Below are 22,711 nucleotides of genomic sequence, written 5' to 3' on the forward strand. Positions count from 1 at the left end.
GGTTAGGCAAGAACCCAGAGTGGTTAGGATTAGGCGTGAAGTCCACTGACTAATACTGTGGGTTAGGGTGGAAAAGAGGTGGAGCTGAGGCCATAGCTTCGCAGCCTGGTGTACCCACCTGTCAGTCAAATTAGCCACACCCCTAATAATGTCTATTTATGCACAACTCTTTGTCTTAATGAAAAAAGAAGTTTTATAAGAAATTGTCCTTCTTAAGGTTGTCAGGAATGAAGGAAACCAAAACCTTTTTTTGTACTAAGCTGTAAGAATTGTTGATCTGCTGTACAAATAGACATTTCCACGTTAGCTTAACTTTTCACACCAAGGATGCTGCTTGACAAGAACTCACTAGAAAATTGCAGAAAACACATCTAGCAGGAATAAGATGAATGTAATGGATTTGGCGTAATGTTTGCAGGTGTGTGAGAGAGCATAACGACATGCGCTTAGCTGTGGTTACAAATATCCCTCTGCTGGAAACATACATACATCTTATTTTACCTCCTCCTCTGTCCAGCTGATGCTAAATGTAACCTTTCCATGTGCAATTATTTATGAAGTCTACAAACACACCTCCCTGCTTCATTTCCTCTTGGTCCCCTCTACACTCATACACATATCATAAATATTTGAGAGGGTGGATGTTGAGGGTTAACCCACGTCCCATCTGAAATGTCAGTCCCCCTCTCTGATGGCCACCATGCTGTTGACAGAGCACCAAACCACTTTGTTTAGGATGCATGACTCCATTATGGGTTTTGTTTAATGTCCTGGCCTGACATGTGCTCGGCGGCCCTGGATGTGTGCTCGCGCTGGATCAGTTTGTTCATGTAGGTGTCTGCATGTTCAACAGAATGAAAGAAACCCATTTTTGTCAGGCCTGAATGTAAAGTGCTTCTGTAAGCTGTCATAAGAATCAAATTCACTGCATGACATCCAATCCACTCGTAATGTTGGACTCTATAGATTTTGTGTCAAGGTCTTAAAGTGGCTGCTTGGATGTTTGCTTTTTGGTCTTCAGGGAGCACAAATAATAATCTTGTTTGGAATGACAGCTTGAGACAGTGGACCGTGTTAACCACAGTCAAGCTGCTTTTTCATAGTGTGTCTGCTGTCTGAAGGGATGTTCAAAGACTGTCTGAGATTAAGAGGAAGAAACAAGATGTCTTTCAACAGGTCTCCCTTAGAAGTCCCTCAAAAGTGGACTTTTTGCTTCCTTTCCAAAACATTATCTTACATAAAAGTAGAGTTCGGCAATATTAAAAAATGTGTTTTTTTAAATGAATTTGTCTTATAAGTCGATATCGATAATTATCACGATAAATATCAAATCATTATTCCATTTAATTATAAAGGCAGATGTTTGCTCCTGAGTGAAAGTTGAAGACAGTTTGTTAGCTTGTATCTGGATTAGGTTTCTGATAAGCTTCTTGAATCCATCATTTCGGATGGTGCTAACAGGAAGCAGGTCTTCTGTGTAAGATGAGATTTTTGTAAAGTTTTAGTTTGCAGTGTATTAATTTGATAGTTAACACCGAGTCAGCACAGTGTTAGACTAAGGACCCTGCAACATGATTGGCTGTTCAATGCTGTCTTCTTCTTCTGTCTAATGTTGGTTGGCAACTAGCATTTAAGACACTTTAGCGCCCCCTCCCTTTCCAGTGGTTGGGAGGTGTAATTATATCAAATTTGTATCAAACATTTTTAATATTTCTATTGAGAAAAATTGTATCACGTCGAATTATCGCCGAGCCCTACATAAAAGTAATTTATTTTATGGCTGACACTTTACTCCAGCTACTTCTCCTGTAGAGTGGCAAAAAACAGTACTAGCTTAAAAAGTAATGGCAATCAAGGCTAGCAAAGTATTAGCATTAGTGTACCTGTTGAACATTTGGTTCTGTATTTAATTAAAATACACGATTAAGATAAAAAGTGGAAAAACTCTGACTTTAAAATCCTAACTTTTGAGCTGACATTGGCCATTAGGTGTTGTGTGTGTTACTGTTGTTAGCTAACGTTAGCTAAGCTTGTTTCTGTGTTTAGCTTGTTTTTTGTACTGAACCATCCCATAAAACAGTGATTGCAGTGGTTCAAACAAGGTTGGTAATGTAGCCTGTTAAATGATAGGGATGTTTTCTTTTGTCACATTGGTATCTGAGAGGTTCTTAATGCTTGAGTCAAGGTTTTGGGACCATCTGGGCCTACATGGTATCAGCACATCTCTATCCAATTTCCTTAGTCAGAAAGTCTGATTCTGCTGCCCCAGTAAGTACACAAACTTTCTCCGATGAGTTCTGCAATGACAAATTTCAAATTGACTTCCACTTTAAGTCTTATTCAATACCACTACTTCTCGGGCACTCCTGTAATTGTCCAGAAAATGAATTGAGTTCCTTGAACTGCAGGTAAATTGGCTAAATCCATATGAGCTGCTACACAACCTCTCTGAAAGGGAAATAATCAACATCATGCGTTCCAGGCTGCTCGCTAAACAGCTAAACGAAGATTCAGAGCTGACTTTGTGCGAATAATTTTGTTTATGTATTTACCCCTGATGTTGATGGATGATCTGGGCTTTGCTGCTTTAGTTTATGAATAATTCATCTCAAGAAGAAGAGCGTGTTTCAGAAGTTGGCTCTGCGGTAACTATATTGACTCAGGAAATTGTTGGGGATAGTGTTATCTAATTAAAACAGGACGCAGCAATCAGTTCAGGTGATGCAGCAGTGCTAATCGGCTCATTGCAGGGTTACCTGGTCACTGAAAATAATGACACACTCATGTCAGACAAGTATCAGTATGTTAAATTAAAGAGCTTGTACACTGCATGTGTATACATTACGGTTATTCATTCCTGGAGGACTGTTTATTTGGGTCATCTAAGGTCACAGCTTTCTCTGATTTCATTAGAAGTTGAAATCAACAACTTTGAAAACAAGGCTTTTGCTTTGCAGATGTGAAACATCTGGTGGAAAGAGAGGGAGCTATTTATTACAGAGCTGAATACTTATTGATAAATCTGTTTGACAAGACACGAAAATAAATGTGCAACTTCTTTGCAATGATTAAAATCAAAGTGTTTTTTGTCACCAGAAATACTTCAGCTTAGAACTGGGCGATATTAGAAAAGAAGTTATCAAGATAAAATGTTTCATATAAGTCGAAATCGGTAAGTATCACAATAAATATCAAATCATTATTTCACTTAAATTTAAAATCGGATTTTTGGACTTGGAAAGTTCAAGAATCTAGACAGTTTGTTAGCTTGTGTAGGAGAGAAAGTGTGGATCTATGGTGTGGCAGCAATCACCGCAGGGTGTCGGGTTAAAACACAATTATGATGTTCAGGTGAGAGTGGGGAATAAACATGCTGAGTCCAGGGCTTAGTTTGTATCTTTATCCAAGTTGTCTGGCATACAAATTAGAGCTGAACTTCTTCACACTGTCGTCTGAAGGTGAGTAAGTGTGTGTGTGTGGTTGTGTATCATGGACGCACACACGGTATAACAAGTCCGTCACCGACAGCTTTAATGTTAATGCTGCATCTAAACTTGTCCAGGCATGTCTCCCTGCCTGCAGTACTCTGGGGATAGTTGTGAGATGCTGCATTCACTTGCGCAGCTTACGGTGGGAAACGGGAGATGTCCCTCCTAAATTACCGTTTTTACAGCTTGTATCTGGATTTAGTTTTCTGTTAAGCATCTTGAATACATACTTTCTGAAGGAGCTAACAGGAAGCAGGTCTTTTGTGTAAGATAATTTTTCATAGTTTGATTTAAATTGAGTTTTTTATCAAACATTTGTTATATTTGTATTGAGAAAAATGTACTAGTTAATAACCATCGTTATCGACTTATCGCCCAGCTCTACTTCATCTACTCCAGTTTGAGAACTTCTGTCTTCTTAAACAAATCTACGCCACACAGCAAACCTGTGGGCTGTGGATCGCTGGTCAGGCAAATCAAGGCAAAAAAGGGGCGAGCTAGAGCACTCAATCATTTTATTTGACCTTTTTTGACACTTAACAGACTAAAATGTGTTTTTGAAGAAAGAGATAAAGAGGAAAATCTTTGGCTCAACATTATTTTTCAGGCACAAGCTCATTATTTTAAAATACTTTCTCTGTTTGGATTGTGAAAATCATGCCCTGTGGTTGTTTCAAGGGAAAGCTACATTTGAAGATAGTCAATTGTACTAATAAGTTAACAAATTCCATTCACAGAAAGTGTACAACATGCCTGAAAAGTTAGACTCTGGCTCTCCACCCTTGTAACCTGCTGCTGGACACAATGCAGATAGATCCTTGAAGGCCAATAGAGGGAGCCCAATAGCTGTTGGTCCTGCGGCTTAAACAGAGCGAAGGGCTTCCACTGCAGTTTGTTTAAATACAAATAGTTAAAAAAATGTACAAAATCCATCTTTTTTACATCTTATCTTTTAACAAGCAGGTAGACAATCTCTGATAAATTCCAGGAAAGATTCACTTTCTATCTCCCGGCTCTCTGACACACTAACAAGAGTCTGTTCTCTGGTGTGAGAGACGGAGCTGAGAGCCAGGTGGAGAGCTTTGAAACTCAGTCTGTCCCAGCAGAAGGGTGGCGGGGAGGAGTGTCAGGAGTCCAAGACAGCTGTGGTCCGTCACTTTTACAAGGTGTTGGAGCTTTCAGGGGCTTTCCAGAGGTTTCCGGGCGGCTCTAAGAACATGTCAGCCGGTTTGCTTTGGGGTCCCATGGGGACGGCAGGCTTTTCTATTACCACAGTCCTCATGGTGTCCCAGACTGTGGTACACATAGTCAGGCGGCGACTCTTAATGTGATTGTACGCTCATTCTGACAGGGTTGGAGATATGACTCAATTATTTGTCTCCATAAAGGGAAGCAGGATTTAAAAGCTGACAGCTACAGCTCATGTTTCACTCATATTGCAAAATCTTTACGATGAAATGTTGACGGGAACAATGCTCCCTTTTAAATATTATTCTTGTAGTGATTTGATCCACCTGGCTGGGAGTGATTGATGGACTTAATATGTTTCATTAAGTCAGGGATTTATATCTGTCTTGTAATGAGTGGCTGTGTTCAGGCCGCACAGGTTTGCTGTAAAACTCCACAGGCAGAGCGGTCTTTTCAGTTTGAAGGGCTCAGGAATATTACTCTAATAAATATTTGATGGAGGAGGAGGCTCTATCGATTCATTACACGGCGAGTAATATGTGTATGTGTTCATTAGGCTGCCTCCGAGTATCCGTGTGTTTAATATTCTTTGTTTACAGTGGAGGGTCGCATATGGGGAAACACATGAATATGGAGCAGGGAGCCTCTGCTCGTCTGTGAGCTTTGCACAGATGCTCGCCCTCTATTCTGCACACACACACACACACACTCACACATACACACACTGTATGTACACTGACTGAGATCAGGCTCATGTATAAACACATGCACACTCCCTTTCTTTAATTAAAACAGCTGAAATATGTTTTGTGACATGCATACATTTCCACGAATGCCAAACACATTTCATTTAAATGTTTTATTACTTCCTGGTAAAACAAAACCTTATGTGTTGTATGCAGCATGAAGGCCTTCTTACAGTCACCTCCTGACTCCTAACAAAGCAGCGAATACGTGCATGAAGGAGATGTTAAACACAGAAGAGACAGAGAGAGAAGAGTGTCTTTCTGTGTGTGCTTTTCATCATGCCTAAGTGTGTGTATATTTGTATTTGTGTGTACAGCTGTGGCGTGAAAGTGAAAAAGGAGGAGGGGGGGTGATCTGTAGCCAGAGAGAGGTTTGGGCTCTGCCCTGCAGCATCTGACACAAAGGGGTAGACGTGTATTATGCATGCTGGTAGTATCTGAGGGAGATAGGGTTCAGTCCGGGAAGATAAGGTCAGGTCGTGCTAATGAAACCCATGCTGAAGGTTTTGCACTTGTAAAAATTCCCCTCAACTTCTCCTCTCTTTGTTTGAAAGCATTTCTCTTCCTATATGATATTAGGCCGGCTTCATCATCTTATCAGTCTGATTTATGCATCAAATATTAGTGATGTGTATGCACTGGGGAGACAGCTCTTGGAAGTGAAGGGGGGGAAGTAGGCTTGCTCCCTTTTAATTCAGTATGGAAACTAATAATTATGTGGCGCAGTATTTTCATGAATACACTTTTAATATATTAAAGGTGAAAAAGTCATAGAAAATAATGAAAGTAATCAATAAACAGACAAATCTTTAATGCTTGTAATTCACCAAATGAATGAAAAGCTATGGTGTTCTCTAAATTCTTAGGCTTAGAATTGTGACGTTGGGGCGCTGTTGGCCTACCGGTCTGGGTGTGTGCCCCCTGTTCAGGGGCTGTGGCCCTCATCGAAGAGGTTGCAGGTTCGATTCCGGCATTAACCATCTTCTGCATGTCCTCCCCCACTCTCTACTCCCCACGTTTCCTGTCTCTCTTCAGCTGTCCTGTCCATTAAAGGCGAAAATGCTCAAAAATACAACTTATTAAAAAAAAGAATAGTGATGTTGAATACAATAGGTGATAACTATGAGGGCAAACCAATCAGAGGGCACAACTGCCCAATTTGTCTGGATAATTAGTAGCCAGAAGAGGTATTGAAAAAAGATGCCATGGCCCTTTTTTTTCAGAAGGATTTTTGGCCTGCGGCGAAATGAAGCAGCACTGAAACACTGTGTTTGTATGCTGAACCAAGTGGCTCTGTTGTGTTCCTGTCCCAGTGTGTGATTTATTCAGTACTTCTTTGTACTCTTGCCTCTGTTAGTACTTCCACTGCTAGCTTAAAACACTTCACATTTTAGAGTCCGTACTTTTTAAACAAAAGGGGATGAAAAACAAAGATGCAACAGTCCTGTAATGAGCAGGCTGTGTAAAAGAGTGCAGATAGAACCGGCTCTTATTCCTCAACAATCCCAAATGATCTGACTCACTCACAAGAGCCATTATTCCCATCACCATCAAATATGAAAGGACACACTAGCATTATTTAATCACCTGATACCACAACCTTCAAAATCCGGAGGAATGAAAGTTAAAAATGACCCAAGGACGTATAAAAGTGATACACAGTTAATTAGGACAGATATTGTGAAATACGGCAGCAGTGCCAGCAGTCAGAGGAGCCCTGCTGGAGCAGAGCTGCCTCTTTGTTTATGTCCCAGAGCTGTGAGTGTGGCTGCGAGGCATTGCGAGTGGAATTCACTCAGGTGATGGGTTTAGAGGGGGAGCTCTCTCCTCCCTGCTGACTCTCCCAGCCGGCTCTGGCATTAAGTCAGCCCGGCTCTGTACCAGACGACAGCATGACAGCTGTTTCCTATGACTAGGGGAAAAACACATTGATTCACTTCCTCAGTTGGCCTCATTTGGGAAGAGATGGAGTGTGGCCAAAATACTCTCTACGAGCGCTGAGACGTGGACAGTAGAAAAAGGTCAGCAGTGAAGAGGAGAATGGAGAGGAAGCGCTGCTTTAAATGACACGAGCAATATTTCAGCAGTAAATGGATTTTAACCTTTTCCACTGTGGGAGATGAACCCTGATGCTTGTTAGTCATTCCTCTGCCCTGTAAAGGGAAAAATGCTCCGACCACATATTTGGTCAAAATCCACTTCAATCAAAATTTTATTTTACCATAGAGTACATTCACTTTCTGACCTGCTGCACAATGGTTTCTATAGTTACTCTTTATAAAACGGGTTGTATATAATACAAGACACTTCATCATATCAAGAAGCTTCTCTCCATATGATGCAACATTTTTATGGAGTGACACAAACTCTAGCCTTTACGACAGATACATGTAGGATTAATCAAACTAAATCAGATTTAGCTAGTTGTCCTATTTATCACTAAGAGGGTGAAAGCTTTACTTATTTTAATTGGAATTAATTATGAAAATGTGTGATTCAAGGAAAAATACTTACTTTGGGAAAAGTGTGCTGAATAGAAACAAAAAAACCCTCCAAAAATCGAGGTTGGTGAATCATGATAACAATATAATCATGATACTGCAAAAATGTAGATATCACAGGACAATCATATAATGATCCATCACAATATCTGATTAACTGAAGAATACAAAATTCCACTTAACGGCAAAGGGCAGGATTAATGTATGTATTCACTTTGTAATAAGTCTGTAAATTAAATGTTTGAATGACATTTGAGGGAAAATACACATTCCTTTAAACAATAAATGCATATTTCAGTGTCTGATAGCCAGGCATTACTAACTTCTTTATGTAAACTCATTTACATGTTATGCTTAGACTTCAAAACAAACTTATTATATGGAAGGACCAAGCATGGTTGAGCTGAGATTGCAAAGGCTATAGCCAAAATCTTAAAGGTGCAGTGTGTAGTAGTTAGCTGCATTTAGCAGAACAGACTTGGTAGATATGGAATATTATATTTGTAAGTGTGTTAAATTTTGGATGTAATCACGTGAGTATGTAGATAATTTTGTATTGCAAACTTAGAGTGAGCCTTTTATATCTACACAGAAGCAAATACCCCTCCACAGAGGCTGCCATCTTTAACTGCCATCTTTCTACAATAGCACAGAAAGGACAAATTAGTAACATACACATTTTTGTATTTAGTGAGTGACTGCACGGAATGCACTGGTTGGAAGATGAAGTAGAGGAGAGTGGTTGTTTGCAAAATAACTTGTATTGACAGATGTTTTTAATAAATGGAGGGTCATACTTATCATGCATCACAGGAGCTTCTTGTCCAAATGGGCCACTATCACCTCTGACAGAAAGGGTGAGCATGGGAGCGTTTCGATCTAGAATCTGATCGCAAATGTCGCTAAATATTCCCATTTCTACACACTGTATCTGTAAACTTTCATCTAGAGTTAGTTGACAGACTTTTTTATTTCAGTTTGTGGTTTCAAGAAACTTTTCTGTTTCAGGTTACTACATTTCTGGTTTTAAGGCACTAAATCAGATGGTAGCTGAGAGTCAGTATGAACCAAATACACCTAGCTACAAAGCATAAACGGGTAACAGTAAGCTAGCTGCCATCTCATCCTCTCTCTGTTTATAGCTGAATAAGATTAATAAGATGCTGGGGAAACTTTGAATACTTGAATAATTGTGTTTAACTTTTTAGCAAGCCCACCTTTCACTCACCTAATTCTGTTGCTCAGTGATGTTAGAGCTATCATTCAAATGAACATGCCCTCGTTCTGTTTTGCGTTAAACATAAACCATGACAGAAAAGTTAAAAGAAAACACTTGCTTTAAAGGGCAGCACTCAACCTCTTTTCTTCCCATGGAGTTTTTAAAAGCAAAATTTGCATCCATGGCAATGATTTTGGTGAAATAATGAGCTTGCTGAAGCAGCAAATAGGACATTAAAACTTTTATGTATAAAGCAGAGTCCTAGTTGGCCTGAAAACTTTAGAGTGTCTTTTTTCTCCACCTCACAGACGCCACATTCTCTGACTTTCTGGGACATTACTGTGGAGAGTGTGGCGTCTGTGAGAACATAAAAGAAATATGGAATTATAAAAACAATGAGATATCAAAAAAGATGCGCAATCAAGTGCTGAAGCTTTGTCACAGCTTTGAGACATGAATAATTTACGAGTTCTGCTTAAGAAGTACGAGTAAGCCAGGCAGTTTCATATGCAGGTTTTTTGATTCAAGGAAATAGAAAACATTTTTATCATGAAAGCAAGTCGAACCAAAACGCAGCCACATAACTGTGTACATTAAGTTTCAGGCAAATGTTCCATCTTTTTATGGAGACATTAGCAATTATCCTGCTATCCATCGCATTGATTTGACAAGTAAACTCTCATGCTGACAGCCGCACTCCTTGTGTAGAGTAAGTGCTGTGAAGGCTTTTGAAATGCCTCATTGCTGTGCTAATGCCCGTCTAATACCTAAATGCAGATATATATATTATAGAGAAATGATGTTTTCATTCAATGGGAGATTTGCTTCAGAGCTCATACATATTGTATATCCACAAGTTATTAGATTTACTACTTTATTCCAGCTTCTGTGCTCTCTATCTGCTACGAGGGCATTATTTTCTGTAACAGAGGATGTAAAAGATTCATCAAAATAAAAGCTGGTGTCATGTCAAGCAGTCTGAATCACTGGTAGAAGAGATCTTGGTTTGTACAATCAATACCTCCCTCATGCTACTTCAAACATTGATCGTCTCCTTTGAGATTTAATTAGTTCCTGAATATGCTCAGTGTAACATGAATATTGTGGTATAGCTATCGAACCTTGCAGTGATCTATACTGCATTTGTTCAGCGATCAATTATGAATGTTGTAATTTGCTATTGATGTAATTGATTGATTTGTCCAATTATACTGTAGACAGTAGTCATCCCTTTTTCACTCTGCAGCTCAATGAGGAGCTCATCAGCGGGGCGTCTTCAAGGAGGAACAATGAGCTGACTCCTCCCAGTTTGGGTCTACTACTGGATGGGCCGGCCTCTCTCTGTGGCATCCTCTGTTTGGACTGATTGAAAAATGAGTCACGTGCGGGGGAAAAAAACACTCATATGTCATTAGATTATATTAGAGTTTCAGGATAAGTGTGGTTAAGCCTTGCTTGTAAAGTAGAGTCAAAATATTTTTTATTTATTTAACCTAAAAATAGCCCTGTGATAGGTTGGCGACCTGTCCAGGGTGTACCCTGCCTTCCGCCCGTAGCCAGGTGGGATAGGCTCCAGCCCCCCGTGACCCCTAACGGGATAAGCAGTCAAGATAATGGATGGATGAAAAAATAAAGTTTTACTTATTTTTTTTTTTTGAAAGTTACATTTTAGGGCACTTTCCACCTTTTAATGGATAGGACAGCTGAAGATGGACAGGAAAATATGGGGAGTAGAGAGGGGGGAAGACATGCAGCAAATGGTCAAGGCCAGGGAATTGAACCTGTGACTGCTGTGAACACTGTGATGACGCCCCCCCCCCCAAAAAAAGAAATTTGCCAAAAAATGATTTTACCGTATTTAATGTAACCCTGAAGTTTTGAGCATAACATTTATCCCTGACAGTATGATAAATTGTGTGTTTATCACATATAATAGTTTATTGATTCTGCTTATGTCATCCAACAGATTCTGGACTAGTTCAGGGACCCCTTGTCTTTATCAGCATCCATCAACCGTTGTCCACAGAGTCATATTAAGCTAAATGTAAGTATACATGTATACAGTATGTGCTGCATGCTACACAACATAGCTAGATAAACAATGTACTGATTAAATCTGTCAGTCATTAAATCTACCTTTACTTTGCAAGTAGAGTATGGGCTTCTATTGGTTAACAATGCTTTCACTGCCAGGAAAGATGAAAAATATTAACACAATTTAAATTGGATTTTAGTGGAACGACCACCAGAGGACTGTAAAATTTAATGCAAATTTACTAGTTTAATTACATCTTGTCAAAGTACTCCCCGAACACGGCCAGAACTGCAGCCGCTTCCTGAGTGATCCAGCTTCCTGTTCTCCCACAGCTAATTAAATCCCACTGATGGGAAAACAAAGCAAAATAACAAATAAATTGAACCTATTTAAATGAATAAATTAAACATAACATGTCAGACACATTTCAAGTAGAACCCACACCTTTATTATCTGCAGAGTACCTGCTGTAGCATGAAGCGAAACGGCTTCCTCAAAGATTTATGAGATTTTTATCTGAAGATAAATGAACACTTGCTGATAAAACTCCCATTGATCAAAACTTTAATTTGAGAACTTCATCACAGATGTGGAGAAAATATAGATTTCTTACAACTTTTAGCATATTGCCAATCCACTTGTCTGATATAAGTGATTTAATATCTTGTAAGCACTTCTTTAAATAAATCACATCCGTCTGGTTCATACAAACAGCTGCTGCGTTCAAAACGAAGAAGCTCCATATATCTGCAGCTTCATCTCCAGATGTAAACCACATAAATAAAATGCACTGAGGTCACCATTCTGTGGACCTGTCTGCTTTAAAACAACAGTCTACGTAGTTTTACTACAAGGGCACTTACATTGTCTCTCTCTCTACCCTCCCACATGTTAACTCTACCTGCTGCTGCTGCTTCCCCTGGTTTTCTTTCTTTATAACAGCTATAGGTGAAGCTTTTTTTTTCTCTGTTCCCCAGAGATCTGGAGGCTTCTTTGTTGGTTTTCAGGAGAACTCATTTATTCACTCTGCCAGTCTTCTTCGACTGTGCTGAAGCGCCTTATTAACTTCAGGTTATTAGAAAAAGGATATAGATAACATCCTTAAATACCATCTCGCATTGTCAATTAAACTGACATCTGTTACTACTATATTTGATTGGTTTTTCCAGCTGTGAGAGCTGTTGAGAGTCTGTTACATGGACCCTCTTTGAATACAATTATTTCTTCTTTTTCTCTCTATTCCACAATAAATCACAAATTAAGTGGTGCGAACAGGAAATCAGGTTTTCCACTTTGACGTACTTCTCTAACTCTGTTGAACATGTCCACTTTTAGATGTGGACAGGAAAGCCTTTAGACCTTGATGATGTGTTGTTGAGACTGTAAGATATCGTTGGAAGGTGCGTCTCTGGTGGCAAGAAAAACTTTAATGCCTTACCATGAAACAGGAAGTTGTTGTAACTCAAGGTTCAATCTGCTCAAAATCTATCATGTATGGCCATGGTCTACTCCTGAACTCATCTAGAGTATGCCAGTGTTCAGTCTGCTTCAAATTTTAAATGTTAAATGCAGATGTTGATGAAGTCATAAACGGGGAAGCCAGTGTCCTCATATACCGTAGTGTGCTGTATCCTCAAAATCTCACGTGTACGTTGAAAGTCTTGAGTTAAATATATTTAGTTTTCCATTTTGGTCGTAGTGATTGCAATTTTCAGTTCCAATGTGGTACTAAGTTGTAGTGTCAGAAGAAAAGCTTACATACTGAATATCTGGGGCTTTCCAAAGTGGATGTAAAAAAGGGTGGATGGGCTATCTGTTGAATAATCAGGTGTTTGTGGCTTCACTGTGGACATGGCTCTCAATTTGTCATTTTTTAGTTTGTTGGCCCCAACACAAGGTGAGCACACATGATGGGTACCTTGTTTTTCCCTCAAACACTTCCTGCCATGGTAATAGCACTGACATGTTCCTCCCATCACCACTGGACTGATTACATCCGAGTTACTTTCACTGTAGACGAACTGTGCAATTGCGGTAATTCCCAGCCGCTGAAATAAACCATTTTTTTCAAGCCTCCCCTCTTGTTGAGTCGTAATTTACGCTGTAGATTGGTGCTTATAGTGGTGAGTGCTTGGTGGGCTGGCGTCCACACAAAGCCCCCGACGGAGGCTTTGATGTTTGCCTCAGCGGATCAAAGATGTTTGAGTGCGGACCTGCCAGGTGCACCGCTCTTTCATCTCACTTACTTATCCGTCTGCTGCTTCCCATACTGTGTGAAAGGGACGGAACAATGTGTCGCATTCAGGCTCTCTCCGTAATTCACACCAATAAGACTTACTCGATTTCAGACACTCCACTCAGGGGGCACTGAACGATTTCAGCAGTGGTATGTGGCTGGTAAAAGAAGGAGCAGACTGTAGGTTCTTTAAGGTTGTATTGTGCACCCTTTCTTATCACTTTGAATGCCTTTATGTGTGAGTTACAACAGCAACAGTCCAGAGATATGAGCTCTATCTTTATCCTCTGACCTCAAAATAGAAGGGAAAAGACTGGTTGTTGAAAAGTACACATTTGGAAATCTGGTAGTGTAAAAGTCTGTTCACACGTGGCATCAACATGTGTCCTGGGTGACCTGTTTGAAAGTTGTTACCCAACCTTGCTTCCTTATAGGGAAGCATTTCAAGGGCATTTCAAGCCAAAATACTATTCAATAATTGTTGGCATCTATTTGGCTTTTATTCAAATAATCCACCCCGCGGACACACACACCTGTCCACCAAATAGTCCGTTTGTGTGGCAGTCATGTTAACCAGAAGCAGGACGAGGTGCTGCTAGTAGCGGGCACTGACAGCGTCTGTCTTGATCTTTATGCCGATGTATCCATGATACAGCAGCATGGCACGTGTTTACATTTTACAGCCATGCTCAGTCTCTGGAAATACATGTGTAGTGGTGTGTGATTCAGAAACGGAGCAAATTGCAGTGACTGTCGCTAATGTTTTCTTCTTACTTTGCTATTGAATGCAGTTAGCATTCTTCTTTTCCTGTAAATTGATGTGGCTAGCAAGCAGCTTTGAGACGCTTATAGCCACCGTCTGGCGGGAATACCGTATTACAACCAGGAACTGGTGAAAACGATGAAAAATTGCACTTTTAGAATGAGAAAATGAGCTCTTCCATTTTTAATAAGTGAACAAATATTCAAATATTCGAAAATCATGTCCCATCCCTAATTCCTTAGTGTATCCAAATCAATTGGTAGCCGTCATAATTTTAATGAGCTAATAAGAACATGAACAGATACAAGAAGAAACAGACGGTGGGAAAAAAGGGTGCCCTCTGTGGTTCTTTGGTGCGTTTACACCTGCACTTCAATTTGTTTTCTTGAAATAATATCAGGACAGGTGTGAACAGGGCCTCAGTGTTGTGCTGCTTTTGTATTTGGCTTTATAGAAAAAAAAAAGTGCACTCCCACTTTCAGGAAAATAGGTATGAATCAAGCGACAACCTTTGGCCGCGAGAATTGAAGCCAATGTGGAAGTGTTAAAAACTTTAGTTCATCGAGTGTCCACTTGAGGCATACACACTACTTCAAAAAAGCCGATCTTTACAGGAGAAATAAACATGTTTACAGCCTGGTAGAAAAAACGATTGTAGTCTGGATAGCTCATTTTGCGATCGGCACACACTGTACGGTGCGTGATTTTTTTCATAACACAGCAATTTTGAAGATATTAAGATTACAAGTTTTCCATTACGAGAGGCACAGCTGACTTCATTGACAGGCGGGAACACTGTAGCTGTTGGCTAGGAGGCTCCAAGCCCGCCTCTTTACCTCACACTAGTTTGACAGCAGTTATGTTGAGTTCAGCATTTCCAATATGGCTACCGCTGACGATTGGCTTAAAAACAGCGCTTCAGAAACAGATGAGTGACGTCAGGGATACTACGCCCATTATTTATACAGTCTGTGGCATGAATCTTTTAAGTCTTTTTAACTCCACACTTTAATCAGCTGTCTTTTGATCCTTAAGTTAACTCACAGTCATTAAGATAAACACCTGACCACGCCCTCTTTTCCCTGTTTGCTTTTCAAACACAGGAACTCTCAGAGGACACATCTAAGTGCGTCCACAGAGAATTCACACATTATTGATTACAAATGAGATAATAAAAGGTAGCATCATTCCTTATGCTCTTGGGTGAAGATAACTTGTCTCCATTTACATATCATGTTGCAATTTATCCCTTTGTACACACTGATCTCTCTCACCCTCGTCCTTTCCTCCACACATGACTGATGGCTCATGTATGGATGGATCCCTTGTTGCTTCAGCTTAGATCATTGATGCTTTGATCTCAATGTAAGCGCATGACGTCCTCATGCATAATCAGAGTATTGATTTTCTCCCCTCCTCTTCCTGGCAAATTGATCGGGAAACTAATTGTGCCCTTTTCTTTCTCGGCAGCATCTCAGGGTGGAATCATTTCTCCTTTTCCGAACTACCAATCTTGTTTAAAGAGAAAATAAGCAGTTGAACAGTTTAGCAGGCAAAAGAGGCCATTTAAGCTGCAATTAACGCCACACTTTTCAGTTGAAGTGTCTGCCTGGAGTTGTGGTTATTGTAATTGTGTAAGTGGTGGATTTTGCATTTCCCCCTGAAAAATGAACGAGACAAGAGGCAGCTAAGTGCTCTATTACTTTAAGTTTATTTAAAGTCTCAGATTCTTTGCAGTACTTCCCTCAAGCCAGGGAGGTTGTTAGAAAGGATCTCATCTTTAAGGGGAAATCCTGATGATCTGTTACCTGGACCACAGCAGGAGCAGATTTTTGTGCAAACAATACATCTAACACAGTTGTTCTCAAAGTGGGGTCCTGGGACCCCTGGGGGTCCGCGAACCATAGAGTGGAGGTCCGTGAAATAATTTGAATAAATTTCTAGTAAATCATAAAATTGTGCTGTGTCATTACAAAACATTATATACACCATTGTTATGATACCATTTGGTGGCTCGAATGGATATGTAAGTCTTGCTACTGTTAATTTTCTGAAAGCATTTAAGATCAATTACTTGAAAAGTATAAATGCTGTCATGTTGAGTCCACAAGGAATGAAATGACCCTCTGTTTTAAAGTATACAAGTGGTATTTACTTGATTCAAAATGAAGTGTTATCTGTTTATCACTATGGTACAGGTCTGAAGTATTTACATCGATACGTTTTATAATACAAATAGTTCCATGGGCAACTAAGAGAGCAAATGGTAGGAAGCATGTGCTTTAGTGATGGGAAGTTTGGCTCTTTTCAGAGAGCCAGCTCTTTTGACTCTGCTCCCAAGGAAGAGTCGACTCTTTCAACTCCCGAACGGCTCTTAATTTAGGATCTTTTGTAGCCGTATGTTTTACCTTAACTTTGCAAAAAAGAATGGTTCATGTGTTAAAAACCCTTTTACATACAGTGTTTTTATGAGAAACCTTATAATTGCCCAATTTTGTGCATTTATTCTGTTACAAAACCATTCTTACCCTAGGGATAGGGTAAGGGTTGTGATTAGGGTTAGGGTTATGATTAGGGTTAGGGATGTGAATAGGGTAAGGGTTAGAGTTGTGATTAGGGTAAGGGTTAGGGTTGTGATTAGGGTTAGGGTTATGATTAGGGTTAGGGATGTGATTAGGGTAAGGGTTAGAGTTGTGATTAGGGTAAGGGTTAGAGTTGTGATTAGGGTAAGGGTTAGGGTTGTGATTAGGGTTAGGATTATGATTAGGGTTAGGGTTAGGGTTGTGATTAGGGTTAGGGTTAGGATTAGGGTTAGGGTTAGGGTTATGATTAGGGTTAAGGTTAGGGTTAGGGTTAAGATTAGGGTTAGGGTTAGGGTTAGCATTAAGGTTAGGGTTAAGATTAGGGTTAGGGTTAGCATTAGGGTTAGGGTTATTATTAGGGTTAGGGTTAGGGTTATGATTAGGGTTAAGGTTATGATTAAGGTTAGGGTTAGGGTTAGTGTTAAGATTAGGGTTAGGGTTAGCATTAGGGTTAGGGTTATTATTAGGGTTAGGGTTAGCATTAGGGTTAGGGTTATGATTAAGGTTAGGGTTAGGGTTAGGGTTAAGATTAGGGTTAGGGTTAGCATTAGGGTTAGGGTTATGATTAAGGTTAGGGTTATGATTAGGGTTAGGGTTAGGGTTAGGATTAGGGTTAGGGTTAGGGTTAGGATTAGGGTTAAGGTTAGGGTTAGGGTTAGGGTTAAGATTAGGGTTAGGGTTAGCATTAGGGTTAGGGTTATGATTAAGGTTAGGGTTATGATTAGGGTTAGGGTTAGGGTTAGGATTAGGGTTAGGGTTAGGATTAGGGTTAGGGTTAGGGTTAGGATTAGGGTTAAGGTTAGGGTTAGGGTTAGGGTTAAGATTAGGGTTAGGGTTAGCATTAGGGTTAGGGTTATGATTAAGGTTAGGGTTATGATTACGGTTAGGGTTAGGGTTAGGATTAGGGTTAGGGTTAGGGTTAGGGTTATGATTAGGCTTAGGGTTAGGGTTAGGGTTGTGATTAGGGTTAGGGTTAGGGTTATGATTAGGCTTAGGGTTAGGGTTAGGGTTGTGATTAGGGTTAGGGTTAGGGTTATGATTAGGGTTAGGGTTAGGGTTAGAACCAGAACTAAACTTAAGCAAACAGAACCAGAACCAAACTCATGCAAATAGAACCAGAACCAAACTCAACCTAACAGAACTGACCCAGATCAGAACCAGAACTGAACCAGAACAGGACTGAATCAGAACAGGACTGAACCAGAATACGAGTGAACCAGAACCGAACCAGAACCGAACCAGAACCGTACCAGAACCGAACCAGAACCGACCCAGAACCAGAACCAAACAGAACCAGAACCAAACTTAAGCAAACAGAACCAGAACCAGAACCGAACTTAAGCAAACAGAACCAGAACCAAGTTAAGCAAACATAACCAGAACCAAACTCAAGCAAACAGAACCAGAACCAACTGAGGCAAACAGAACCAGAACCAAACTCAAGCAAACGGAACAGGAACCAAACTCAAGTAAACAGAACCAGAACCAATTCAATCAACCAGAACCAGAACCAGAGCTCAGAGCCGCAGCTTTTGATCATGATACATCACTCACGTGCTTAATCTATGTTACAATTATGAGGGGGTCCATGGACAATTTTCTCACCTGTAAGGGGTCTCTGGCTCCAAAAAGTTTGAGAACCCCTGATATAACAAACAGGTTCATAGAAACACTTCAGGTGGTCAAGGAAAATCGGGGTTAGTGTTAGGGTTATGATTAGGGTTAGAGTTAGGGTTAGGATTAGGGTTAGGGTTAGGGTTATGATTAGGGTTAGGGTTAGGGTTATGATTAGGGTTAGGGTTATGATTAGGGTTAGGGTTATGGTTGTGATTAGGGTTAGGGTTAGGGTTATGATTAGGGTTAGGGTTAGGGTTATGATTAGGGTTAGGGTAATGATTAGGGTTAGGGTTAGGGTTATGATTAAGGTTAGGGTTATGATTAGGGTTATGATTAAGGTTAGGGTTAGGATTAGGGTTAGGGTTATGATTAGGGTTAGGATTAGGGTTATGATTAAGGTTAGGGTTATGATTAGGGTTATGATTAAGGTTAGGGTTAGGATTAGGGTTAGGGTTATGATTAGGGTTAGGATTAGGGTTATGATTAAGGTTAGGGTTATGATTAGGGTTATGATTAAGGTTAGGGTTAGGATTAGGGTTAGGGTTATGATTAGGGTTAGGGTTATGATTAAGGTTAGGGTTATGATTAGGGTTATGATTAAGGTGAGGGTTATGATTAGGGTTAGAATTAGGGTTAGGGTTATGATTAGGGTTAGGATTATGATTAAGGTTAGGGTTAGTGTTAGGGTTATTATTAGGGTTACAGTTAGGGTTAGGATTAGGGTTAGGGTTATGATTAGGGTTAGAGTTATGGTTGTGATTAGGGTTAGGGTTATGATTAGGGTTAGGGTTAGGGTTATGATTAGGGTTAGGGTTATGATTAGGGTTAGGATTAGGGTTAGGGTTATGATTAGGGTTAGGGTTATGATTAGGGTTAGGATTAGGGTTAGAGTTATGATTAGGGTTAGGATTAGGGTTAGCATTAGGGTTAGGGTTATGATTAGGGTTAGGGTTGTGATTAGGGTTAGGGTTATGATTAGGGTTAAGGTTAGGGTTAGGGTTAAGATTAGGGTTAGGGTTATGATTAGGGTTAGGATTAGGGTTATGATTAGGGTTAAGGTTAGGGTTAGGATTATGATTAGGGTTAGGGTTAGGGTTATGATTAGGGTTAAGGTTAGGGTTAGGGTTAGGGTTAGGGTTAGCATTAAGGTTAGGGTTAAGATTAGGGTTAGGGTTAGCATTAGGGTTAGGGTTATTATTAGGGTTAGGGTTAGGGTTATGATTAGGGTTAAGGTTAGGGTTAGCATTAGGGTTAGGGTTATGATTAAGGTTAGGGTTATGATTAGGGTTAGGGTTAGGATTAGGGTTAAGGTTAGGGTTAGGGTTAGGGTTAAGATTAGGGTTAGGGTTAGCATTAGGGTTAGGGTTATGATTAAGTTTAGGGTTGTGATTAGGGTTAGGGTTATGATTAAGGTTAGGGTTATGATTAGGGTTAGGGTTAGGATTACGGTTAGGGTTAGGGTTAGGGTTGTGATTAGGGTTAGGGTTAGGTTTATGATTAGGCTTAGGGTTAGGGTTAGAACCAGAACTAAACTTAAGCAAACAGAACCAGAACCAAACTCATGCAAATAGAACCAGAACCAAACTCATGCAAATAGAACCAGAACCAAACTCAACCTAACAGAACTGACCCAGATCAGAACCAGGACTGAACCAGAACAGGACTGAACCAGAACAGGACTGAACCAGAATACGAGTGAACCAGAACCGAACCAGAACCGAACCAGAACCGAACCAGAACCGAACCAGAACCGAACCATACCGGTCCAGAACCGAACCAGCACCGAACCAGAACTGAACCAGAACCGAACCAGAACCAAACCAGAACCGAACCAGAACTGAACCATACCGGACCAGAACCGAACCAGAACCAAACCAGAACCAACCCAAACCGGACCGAGAACCGAACCAGAACCAAACCAGAACCTTACCAGAACCGAACCAGAACCGAACCAGAACCAGAACCAAACAGAACCAAACTTAAGCAAACATAACCAGAACCAGAACCGAACTTAAGCAAACAGAACCAGAACCAAGTTAAGCAAACAGAACCAGAACCAAACTCAAGCAAACAGAACCAGAACCAACTGAGGCAAACAGAACCAGAACCAAACTCAAGCAAACGGAACAGGAACCAAACTCAAGTAAACAGAACCAGAACCAATTCAATCAACCAGAACCAGAACCAGAGCTCAGAGCTGCAGCTTTTGATCATGACACATCACTCACGTGCTTAATCTATGTTACAATTATGAGGGGGTCCATGGACAATTTTCTCACCTGTAAGGGGTCTCTGGCTCCAAAAAGTTTGAGAACCCCTGATATAACAAACAGGTTCATAGAATCACTTCAGGTGGTCGAGGAAAATCGGGGTTAGTGTTAGGGTTATGATTAGGGTTAGAGTTAGGGTTAGGATTAGGGTTAGGGTTAGGGTTATGATTAGGGTTAGGGTTAGGGTTATGATTAGGGTTAGGGTTATGATTAGGGTTAGCATTAGGGTTAGGGTTAGGGTTATGATTAGGGTTAGGGTTATGATTAAGGTTAGGGTTATTATTAGGGTTATGATTAAGGTTAGGGTTATGATTAGGGTTATGATTAAGGTTAGGGTTATGATTAGGGTTAGAATTAGGGTTAGGGTTATGATTAGGGTTAGGATTATGATTAAGGTTAGGGTTAGTGTTAGGGTTATTATTAGGGTTAGAGTTAGGGTTAGGATTAGGGTTAGGGTTATGATTAGGGTTAGGGTTATGGTTGTGATTAGGGTTAGGGTTAGGGTTATGATTAGGGTTAGGGTTAGGGTTATGATTAGGGTTAGGGTTATGATTAGGGTTAGGATTAGGGTTAGGGTTATGATTAGGGTTAGGGTTATGATTAGGGTTAGGATTAGGGTTAGAGTTATGATTAGGGTTAGGATTAGGGTTAGGGTTGTGATTAGGGTTAGGCTTATGATTAGGGTTAGGGTTATGATTAGGGTAAGGGTTGTGATTAGGGTTAGGGTTATGGTTTTGATTAGGGTTAGGATTAGGGTTAGGGTTAGGGTTATGATTAGGCTTAGGATTAGGGTTAGGGTTAGCATTAAGGTTAGGGTTAAGATTAGGGTTAGGGTTAGCATTAGGGTTAGGGTTATTATTAGGGTTAGGGTTATGATTAGTGTTAGGGTTAGCATTAGGGTTAGGGTTATGATTAGGGTTAGGGTTAGGGTTATGATTAGGATTAGCATTAGGGTGAGAATTAGCATTAGGGTTAGGGTTATGATTAAGGTTAGGGTTATGATTAGGGTTAGGGTTATGATTTGTGTTAGGGTTAGCATTAGGGTTAGGGTTATGATTAGGGTTAGGGTTAGGGTTATGATTAGGGTTAGCATTAGGGTTAGGGTTAGGGTTAGGGTTAGGATTAGTATTAGGGTTAGGGTTAGGGTTAGGGTTCGGATTAGGGTTAGGGTTAGGGTTAGCATTAAGGTTAGGGTTAAGATTAGGGTTAGGGTTAGCATTAGGGTTAGGGTTATTATTAGGGTTAGGGTTATGATTAGTGTTAGGGTTAGCGTTAGGGTTATGATTTGGGTTAGGGTTAGGGTTATGATTAGGATTAGCATTAGGGTTAGGATTAGCATTAGGGTTAGGGTTAGGGTTAGGGTTATGATTAAGGTTAGGGTTATGATTAGGGTTAGGGTTATGATTTGTGTTAGGGTGAGCATTAGGGTTAGGGTTTTGATTAGGGTTAGGATTAGGGTTAGGATTAGGGTTAGGGTTATGATTAGGCTTAGGATTAGGGTTAGGGTTAGCATTAAGGTTAGGGTTAAGATTAGGGTTAGGGTTAGCATTAGGGTTAGGGTTATTATTAGGGTTAGGGTTATTATTAGGGTTAGGGTTATGATTAGTGTTAGGGTTAGCATTAGGGTTAGGGTTAGGGTTATGATTAGGGTTAGGGTTAGGGTTATGATTAGGATTAGCATTAGGGTTAGGATTAGCATTAGGGTTAGGGTTAGGGTTATGATTAAGGTTAGGGTTATGATTAGGGTTAGGGTTAGGGTTATGATTTGTGTTAGGGTTAGCATTAGGGTTAGGGTTATGATTAGGGTTAGGGTTAGGGTTATGATTAGGGTTAGCATTAGGGTTAGGGTTAGGGTTAGGATTAGGATTAGGGTTAGGGTTAGGGTTAGGGTTAGGGTTAGGATTAGGGTTAGGGTTATGATTAAGGTTAGGGTTATTATTAGGGTTAGGGTTAGCATTAAGGTTAGGGTTAAGATTAGGGTTAGGGTTAGCATTAGGGTTAGGGTTATTATTAGGGTTAGGGTTAGGATTAGGGTTAGGGTTAGCATTAGGGTTAGGGTTATGATT

The 22,711-nt window shown here is 40.2% G+C and overlaps 1 protein-coding gene across 1 annotated transcript in view; it reads left to right on the plus strand.

The window, feature by feature from the left end:
- Positions 1 to 22,711, plus strand: part of robo1 (roundabout, axon guidance receptor, homolog 1 (Drosophila)) — a 371,682-nt gene that overhangs the window by 5,343 nt on the left and 343,628 nt on the right. Inside the window, 1 exon segment of the mRNA XM_034700847.1 lies at positions 11,109 to 11,186. The gene's annotated coding sequence lies outside the window, so the exon portion shown is untranslated.

Source organism: Notolabrus celidotus, chromosome 14 (genome assembly GCF_009762535.1).
Source record: "Notolabrus celidotus isolate fNotCel1 chromosome 14, fNotCel1.pri, whole genome shotgun sequence".
NCBI lineage: Eukaryota > Metazoa > Chordata > Actinopteri > Labriformes > Labridae > Notolabrus > Notolabrus celidotus.